The sequence below is a fragment of the Nuphar pumila genome, chromosome 3 (assembly GCF_984573655.1).
Source record: "Nuphar pumila chromosome 3, dmNupPumi1.hap1.1, whole genome shotgun sequence".
Classification (NCBI taxonomy): domain Eukaryota; kingdom Viridiplantae; phylum Streptophyta; class Magnoliopsida; order Nymphaeales; family Nymphaeaceae; genus Nuphar; species Nuphar pumila.
Window position 1 is genome coordinate 110,590,021 of NC_143251.1, and position 10,111 is coordinate 110,600,131.

The 10,111-nt window shown below is 35.0% G+C and overlaps 1 pseudogene; it reads left to right on the forward strand.

Moving 5' to 3' along the window:
• Positions 1-7,835, forward strand: part of LOC149843284 (F-box protein SKIP2 pseudogene) — a 61,657-nt pseudogene extending 53,822 nt beyond the window's left edge.
• Positions 7,836-10,111: the final 2,276 nt, after the last annotated feature.

A 10,111-nucleotide genomic window follows, 5' to 3' on the forward strand; every position in this document is an offset into this window, starting at 1 on the left:
AAATTAATATTTGATTTATTAAATACATGGTTTGATTTAATTATTCTAGTTTCATACTTGTGTGTTGTGTCTGTAGCCTGCCCAAGGCTTGAACTGTATTTTAAAAAGAGTTTCTATTATGTTTCTTGAAAAATAATAATTTAAAGATTTTGTCATTTGAATGCTTTAATTTTAAACTTGGTTCTACAGAGCTATAAAATGTCAATGCATGCGCAGGCTAACTCCCTAGAGATAAATTCGGTTAAGGCAAGGCCAATGATGAAATACTAGTTTTAAAGAATTTCTTATATGTAATGGTTCAATCAGATTTGTTGATGGTAGTCTCGTACTGGACCTTGTACTAGAAGGCTAAGACACGCTCACGCTTGCGCTCAGGTGGGCCGTCTAGTACTTGGTACGATTGGAACGAGTCTGTTGATGTGACTGTTGCATTATTACATTAAAGAAAGAAAAAAAAAATCCTTAAATTTTTTGTTTCAAAAAATAGGGCATTACAATTACCATATTTTGCATGTTTTAATATTGTTGATTGTATTATCAATCAAATAATACAGTTATTGTGCTGAACATTTTTGTAACATATCTCCTTCTTTTATGTATAAAGCGTATTGTATCCCACGAATGCATTGATTCAATTATAACAACATTTTTCCTTCGTCTGCATGTTTCTTTCATTCTCAGCATTCTCTTTCACAGGTGTTTTAAAAAAGAAAACCTCCCTGTGGGGGTTTTAAATAGAACACGAGGGCGGAGGGGGGGGGTCTGCGACCTAGATCCGATCGGATCTAACCTGGATCCAAACATATATATTTTTTATTATTATTTTTTTGAAAAAGCTCGAGTCTTACATCAACTGTATAATATCTTGAGGACTTTAAAAACCATGTTACCTCTTATTCTAATTATTCGTCCTGGGAAAGTAAATAGGCATACAAAGATGAGCTCAATTGCTAGTGGAAGTAGATGTTTCATGAGTTAGGAGGTGCTCACTTCTCTCTATCTCTTTGTTTGTCTTGAAAAGTTGCAAGTGTATTTTCTTGTTGATTGTAATCAAGCTTAGACGATGTGGCTGATTTTTAATAAACTTTGGTTTTTTCTTTTTATTTGGACAGACTGACCTTCTTTCTTCCTTTTTTTCTTTCCATTATGGTTTATGTATTTTAAGAAACATGTACAAATGAAACAAGTTTGTACCTATATGTTTTCAAGCTGCTTTTTGTCATAGTTTTCTTTAGTAACATCATTTCATTTTGGCAATTTTTATAAAGTTAACATGGAAGTTTTGTGCATGCTTAACCATTTATTGTAAAATTTCTTGAAAAATATTCATTGATGATTTCAATCTCTATCTGCAATTTTCCAGGAAGTATTGAGTATGAGCAGTATCAAAAGAAGAAGTCAAAGAAGGTACATTTGGCAATGATGTCTTTTTGTATCATTGGCAATGGTTATCTTCATATTTATGTCATAGAGACAGGTCTTACAGATACTGTTTCTAACATAAAGCAGGCACTTCATTGGTGATTGATATGTGAATTTTATGTAACAGAGGTGGGAAGCACACTGGCATTCCCATCAACAAGATGCTGAGCTCACTTTGGAGCCTAATCGGTCCTGGAGATGAGTTCCAAAATAAAAAACCAGAAATCAGTGGAGATGTCAGGTAATATGATAATAAATGAACCAGTTTCACGATTATTGATCTAAAATTATGAATTTCCTATCCATATTGGAAGGAGATAGGTCTGATCAATCAAACCTGAAACATGTCCACACCTTAGCCTATAGTCCTATAGTACCATGTGACATCACTTTAATTAGTTCCACTTTTATCTATACCAATAGTGTCCCCATGTTGGTTGCCTAAATAACTAACATGTGGGACTTCTGTAGGTCCTGATTCATGCAACATGACTAATTCTAGAACAACTCTGTCCAAGTAGCCACTTGACTCTCAATTGGGTGACAAACAAATGACTAGCCAATGTTTGATGGATGCCACTTAATTCTAGAACTCTTTGAAACTATGAGTTGAAAAAGAACTAGTGCACCAAATACATTGGCTTCATGTGAACATATAAGATAACTACAATAGAATCTAAAACCAAAGCATATCATGCATGTAGAAAGGGATAAAGGAGAAGATAAAGAGTACTTTGTTGACATCCTTGAATGTATATCATGTATACCACCTCTCCGAATATTATCATGTTTTGATTGACTTGTTTAGTTCCCAATTCAGTCACCTGATCGCCAGTGCATTTAGATCCACATCAATTCAGTCTAACTAACCAAGATGATTTAGATCAACAGATGCTGATTAGCTAGGGGAGAGGCCTACCGTCTTGTGCAACCGCGATACCGAATAGCAACGTGTCCAAATCTTCCAAACCAATCTCCCTTGGATGTCAGCAATATCCTCAAGACGTTCCCTGCTGATCTCTGCTTCAATCGGATGAAATGGTTCTGGTTCATTTCTTTCATGCAAGTTCCATGACAAGCTCGGCATGGTATGTACAGCCTCCTTAGTTGATAGTGGGAAAATGTGGGTCAATTTAAAAAAGCAAGTCTGTATTCCTTTCCTCCATTTTCGGCAGCAGAACCAGCTGAGTTGAAGTTTGATCAATCCTTCATGGGAGTGTGCTTCAAACACCTTAGACTTCACCAACTCAGTATTCTTCCAGTTATTACATGAAGCAAATCCAGTTTGAAGAGTTCATAAAATGGTCATGTCTAATGCAAAGGAGGCAGTGCGGTTAAAATATTTGCACACTGATCATTCATGCAAAAGGTTTTTGGGGGTCTTTAACAAAGTTATTACCTGAGGCCCATCACTGAGGAGCTATGCAATGGATATCTGGTTTCTATGTTATTGAATCGGATGATTTGTTGGACTTAGTGCTTGCTTTCAATATTCACGAGGAAAATCTGAGACATGTTAACAATTGCAAGGAGGAACCCCGTGTAAGGATTACTTGCATTCACTATTAACCAATACCAGATAATGTATATGTATTTTCGTCATTTATTGATGTAGAAAAAATGAACTAATTTTAGTGGAATTGAAACAATTCTCCTGCCCCAAGAAATCTAAGTGTAAATTCCCATTTTCTGTGGAAAGAATGTATAAAAAAATGAAATAACTTGTACAGAATTTAAAAATGTGAAACCATATGAAAGGCTAATAGGCATCTTCCCATGTCAGTTCTGCAACTTCATGTTGATTGGCACAGGTGCAGCTAAGGCAACCTGATCCAAATTAACAAAACTGGATCCGATGGGTTGCCCAAAATCCAACTTGGATCATAAGTCACAACTTGTCCTGAACCAGGATGTTGCATCTGCACACTCAACCATTGCTCTAGAAAACAAGGCATTCAATTGCATGCAACGTTAGTGCAAGACTTCCGTCCATATGCAGTAAGAAAATCCAAGTGTGCAAACTTAGATGGTTCTACAAGGAAGGTAGAATCAAACCAATTTCCCATATATAAAGCAGACTGAATTCACTATCTTTTTCTGCTGACCTGCTTCCTTGGAGCAAACACTTTTCTGTATTGGGTTTTTTTCTTTTTTCCGATTAGCATTGGAGAAAATGTCGTTCATATAAAGGACTTACATAATATCATGCAACCAATATTGTAATTAATTAACTCACTATTTGATGCCAATTTCTATTTCAAGATGTCAGTGATATATTATTCTTCATGGTTGGATATTGAAATAGCAGCCCATAATATAGAATTGAAAGTAACCTTGGGCGGTATTTTTCAGATCTAATTTCTGTCCATTGCCATCATGCATTTCAAACTGAGCACACCTTTCTTCCAATTTTGGTTTTTAAAACAGATATATAATTGAGACGTTTAGGTTAGGTTAGGTTGACTAGGTAGGTTGGGCGCCTAAGGGTAGGTTAGGTTGACTAGGTAGGCTCAAACATAATTGAGACGTTTAGGCTAGGCTAGGCTCAATGCAATAGGATGTCCTCACTCAGGTCTAAGCTCTCCTCAACTCTCTCTCTCTTGAAGTAGGGGGCAGGCCTCTATTTATACAGTTTGAGGCAGATTCTGGACTTTGGATCTCATATCTAGAACCTAGTTTCTATCGATTTTGAGTCTAGATATTCATATTTAATTGATGTACAATAGGTGTGATTTGATTGGCTAGCTATTTGAGGTGTAAGAACTACTGGGCCCAAGCTGCAAGGTTTACCTTAAAGGGTATTTTGGTAGTTAAGTAAAACAAGTTTATGACATGTTGGATGGGCTTATTTGTTGTTTAGGAAAGGCTTAACCATGAGGTTTTAAGGTTTTGAAAGGTGGGACAAGCCCTATCCTTGTTTTCACGCATGTCCCAAGCCAAAATGGTCACCTTTCTATCTAACAATGACAAAAAGTTATCTAACGATGAGGGTTTTCGACCTTTGTCTGATGACAATTCTTTCTTTTAAATGACAAGTCAAAGGTTTCTCATGACAATTCAAAAGTTGGGTCTAACAACAAGTTAAATTTCTTGACTTGTCATCAGACAAAAAAATTCTGACTTATCAAACAAAAATGACCCCAACTGCATTGATATACTTAATTGTTTTGGTCATAAGTCTAACTTTGCATCCTTTTGAGGTACAGTTTAATGCTTTGAAAAGATAATATCTTCTACTTTAAATCATTTTTTTAATGAAAAATCAAATTAGATATATTTAAGGGTCAAAGTCATACTCAAAGTAAACCCTACCTAAAAATAGGTTCTTGACGAGACAAATCAACTTGTTTTGGCTATAAATTTGCATTCTGATATCGAAATGACTTGATTTTCATCATGTTGAAAATATGAGATTTTCTTGTTTGAACTCTCTTTTGGATAAAAATATTGATGTTGTTTTGTAGGCTAAATATGTAGCAAAATTTTGGAGGATGCCAAAAAGACTTGGGGCAACTGATTTTTCTGAAATGAGACCTTAACTCAAGACAACTAGGTCAAAATTGAGGTGTCTAAACCCTCTCACCATGATTTATTTGGTTTGGATCATATCTAAATTCGATCAAATCCAGTGGCATCATCACCAACCTACCATTCAGGTCAAATCAATTCTAGACCTGATCCAAACCCAATTAGGTTGTGACAACTTGGGTCAACTGGCAACAACCAAATTGGATTGGGATCTTGATCAAGTCAGATTTGATTAAATCTAGACCTGATCTATATTAGATCGTCGCCAATTGGGTCAACTAGTGATGATCAAAGTAGATATGGATCAGGTTTGAGTCAAAAACCCAATTTGGCTTATACCCATTCTGATATGTTACATGAAAATGCCTATATCTGGGGATTCAAGTCCATTTGATTTACAATTTAGTGCTAACATCCTCTTATATAATCAATCTTTTGGACTTAAAACCAAATTCAACAATTAAAATTATTAAAAGTGCCCTCAAAATGTGCCTTACTTTTTAAACAAGTTATTTCAAATTGCAAAAACAAGTTTTAGCCACAACTCTTCACTCTAACGTTGGATCGAAGTGTTTTTTGCTTTTTGGAAAGCTATTGGTTAAAAGTGGTTGATGATGTTATTTCATGGGTCAAAATATGGCAAAAATGGATTATCTTTTAAAAGACCCTATAACACTGAAAATCTTTTAGAAATGTTTTTTCAAAAATATTTTATCAAATAGGACTTTAAAAATACCCTTTAAAAAGATTTGAGTGTACGCTTGATGATGATTGAGATGAGATATACTAACTTTTTTTCTGGAATACTTTGTATTCTTGATGAATAATGAAGTATAAAAGGTTCACACCTTGAAACTCTTGGAATGTGAACGGATACATCTTGATTTTCAATTAGTCATGGAATGATATGATGTCCAGGACTAACAATCAAAGTTGGTTTCGGAAACCAAAAACAAATTTGTGTCAATACATACTAATGCATCAAAAACCGTGTGTTTTATAAGTACTGTTAAATCTACCAATTATAAGACTTACCATTTTTCATATATCTTCTCTTCCAAGAATGGATGGGGAAATTTTCCCTTATCTATGAAAAGTTTGTTTTTCCTATCATATTTTTTCTATGTTTGCATGTGTCAACTAAGATCTATGAGAAAGGCAATAATTTCATTAAAGAATAGCTGTTTTCTCATTTTTATTTAAGTGAACCACCTATCCTTCCTCTTGTGTCTTTGCTTCATGATACCGTGTGAATCAACACGATTATAGAAATAAATCAAATATTTCTTTAACAAGCAATTGTGCATTGAAGGATAAGGATTTTCCTACCAACCATATCTCCGCTCTTCCTCTCGGTATATAACGTGTAAAACAAATATAGTTATAGATCTAAAAATGCCATATAAGACTGTTTTACCTATCAATATAAATACCCTTCACTGCATTCCATCTTCATATGATAAGAAGAATCCAATCAAGAATGGTGACAACGACACCGTGTGTGGTATGTTGAGATATGCTATACATTTTTTTAATCTTTTGCTTTTTTAATTGTTTCTAACTTTTGCATATAGGAGTTCTAGGTGTTCTTTTTTTCTTCTTTTTTCAAATTTGAAGTATGAAATCCAAAATTAAAGGGAAAAACTACATGTCTTAAGCATTGCATACATGGATGCTTAATCTTCTTGACTGTCAAAATCTTTACGCATATAAGCATCTGGTCATTGCAAAAAAAGGGAATTTGATTCATGTTTTTGCCCCTCACACTTTGATGACTTTTTCAATCTTCAAAAAATTAAAAGTAGGGCTAAGATTCCTTTTGTAAATATTGCATTTATTATTTAAGAATTTTGGTTTTTATTGGAGTAATCTTGTGATGCAAAGAGATCACTATTCTAAGTCTTGTATTTTGACCATAGTGTAACTTAACTAATTTGTCTTTATAGTATTACTTAACGTATTTACTTGAATGGAACTTTAAAGATCAACTACAACAACTTTATATTGTCAAACAGGCATTGAAAACCATGATACCTCTTATTTCATATCTTCATCCTCGAGAACTAAAGAGATGTCGAAGGATGAGCTCAATTGCCATTAGAAGTAGATGCTTCACATCTTAGGTAAGTGTTTACTCTCCCCATATCTTTATTTTAGTTTAAAAGGTTTCATTTTTAATTGAAGAGCAAGCCAACCAGCAGAATTAATAGCTTATTATATATATATTTCTTTCCTTTTTCATAGATAAGTTTTGTGATCTAGGCACTCTCCCTTCTTCCACTCATTCAGTTTATGTTTTGTTAAAATAGATGTGCATGTTGCTTAATCTTCATTCACTTTTCATTGTTTCAAAAGATAAAATATTTAAAAATGCTTAGTTAATTTATGTTTTGCCTTAGAAGACTTATAGATCAAGCTTATTAATTATTCTTAGGTGTATGCTTTTTATACTTGCAAATTAGAAGTTTCTACTATGTTTCTGCTCCTTTTCATTTTATTATAATGTCAATGTTTCAGTATGATATTTCTAAGCAATTAATCTTCACATTTCTCTGCATGTTTAATTAATTTTTCTCATAGTTTTCTGAAGGATATAATAACTTCAATTTATTTCTGCACTTAATTCTTCTATGCAGGAACTGTTGAGTATGAGCAGTATCAAAAGAAGTGGAAGGAGAAGGTACATTAATTGTCTTGTTTACATGCTAGATGACAATTGCTATTCTACACAAAACTTGTAGCAATCAAGTTGTATGAACCCTTTTCAAAAGAAAATGTAAACTTTATGTGACTACTGATAAGTGGTATTTATGCAACAGAGATGGCGAGCCTTTCAAGAATTTCCATTGGCGGCGAACTGCCAGGCTGCTAAGAAAGAAAGCTGATCAATGAAACTGGATTCTGATGCAGAACCAGTAGTCAGCCAAGTAGCAGGTAATAAGAGAACAAATGAGTCAGTTTCGTGCTTAAAGAAACATTGCATCACATGCATTGGCTTCAAAGTTGGCGAGAGGATGGCTGCCAAAAGAATCTAAAGCCAAAGCCGTGGATGTATTGTTTGCATGTAAAAAATCACTATAATGGTTTGATTCTTGAGTGCACAACCCACATACTTTTTATAAAGTCGTGGATGTATTGAAATTCTTGTTTTACCTTTAAAAAAGATGCATCATGCAGCCGTTATCTTTATGATCAAGAAAAATTAATTTTGTCCTAAAAAACAAAATTCTTTGCTTTGAGTTCTAGTTCTGAACAAGTGCTATTGTTGCCCTATATATTAGTAGTGTAACTGAGTTGGGTAGGGTATAGGGTCTCATTTCAGACTCAGATTGGAATTGGGACTAAAAATTGGTCTGAAACCTGCTAGATATGAATCAAGTTTTGGGTCACTTTTGTATGATTTTAATTTAGGAATTTTATTATAAGTTCTATGTTTTAATCAGATTAAATGGATCAAGTTTTATAGGGACATTTTTCACATCAGGTCCAAAATTAGACAAAAATTAACCTGAACTGACGTGTAAGAAGTTCAAGCCCGGGTTTGGGTATTAGGGATGTCAGATCCTAACTTAGTCTGAACTAGATCTGATCCATGTTGTTAGATCCAATACTACATATTGGAATCCATGTTGGATCTAAAATGTTGACTTGTTTTTGTGTGTTGGGTCTGATGCAAAGTCTGTACCTTGGAATCCAATGGTGTTCCTAGTTCCAGCGAGATTTTTCGCTGGTGTTGGTTCACCCTTTAACGGTGAGCTATAAATGTTGCCGTTATTACTCAACAAAGATCAATTTTATGTGGCGACTTATTGGTGAAAATCCTCGCCGTTATAGGCTTATAGTGACAAGAAATAGGGCAATAGCGGCGAGATATATCGCCTATTGACCTGCAACCTTGTAGTGAGATATTGTTTGGTTCCAAGCTGAAGTTAGATCTAATCTGTTCCTTTTCCACAGAAATTATATATTTTATGCATTTTCACTGGATCTACTCATTACCATAACTGAACCCTAAGCTGTAATGTTGTAATGTGTGATTTGAATAGGAGAAACAGATCTGAATAGGACCCATTCTTTAAAATCAGATTCACTGTCAGATCAAGCTTCACCAAAACAATGTAAATTCGTTTTCATATCTATTGAGTGCGGAGACTAATTTATTCTGTAGAGTTTACAAACTGGGTTGGGTCATTTGTGCTTCGGATATGACTTAAAGTATTTGGCATTTGAGGTATGATCTTTCTAGACCAGGCAGATTTTGATCTAGATCCGATTTAAGATCCAAAAGATGGATATAATTTCTTTCATAAATAAGGTTTGACCTAGGAGTGCAAATTGGTTGGGGTTCTGATAATGATGAGGTTTGTGTGTTAGTTATTTGCATTTTTTAGCTGTCATTTAAACAGATTATTAACAGCACTCTGTCCTTTGGTCCCAGTGGTTCAAATGCATTCGAGCCATGCAAGTTTCAAACCAAGGCTTTACATGGTTCCTGCAATCTGGTGAGGTCTGCCTTCAGAGGGATGGAAAGACATGGACCATTGTGAAAAACATGAGACCTGATCAACTTTATACTCCCTCTCCATCACCTTTCCTTATTTGGGATCCTACCCAGTGAGAAGCTGCTGCTTGGTTTGATCAATCCAGCTAACAAAGAAGCCATACCAATCCGCTGGAGTCCGCCACCATCTCTTTTGTACCAACAAGCTTCTCCATAGACCAGGCTAGCCTATATGGAGCGAAGGAAAAGTCTTCATCATGAGGATGAAGTCAGGATGAATCGTATCTCTGTGCATTGAAATGTCTTGTGGAGAAGGTTTAGTGGATGACTATCAAAGTCGCTACATGAGGAATATTGAGTAGCCATACATGCAGTAGATATAAGGTGTCCATCGCTTCTTGATGGAGCCATGTTCAGTTACACTTTCAATATTGAGGAGGAATATTGGAATATATTGATTGCCGAGGAATGTTCATGGCAGATGCAACCATTGAAGATAGAAATATGCCATGAGTTCATGAGTTTGCTTAACATTGACAAAGTGCTTGGATAAGAAGAGTATGATCCAACCAACGGGGCTCCTCTTGTCTTGTAGGAGCATCTAGTGCACATCTACCTTGTGTTGAGATGTTGCAGGTTCAAAACCCAGCTTGCCTTTCA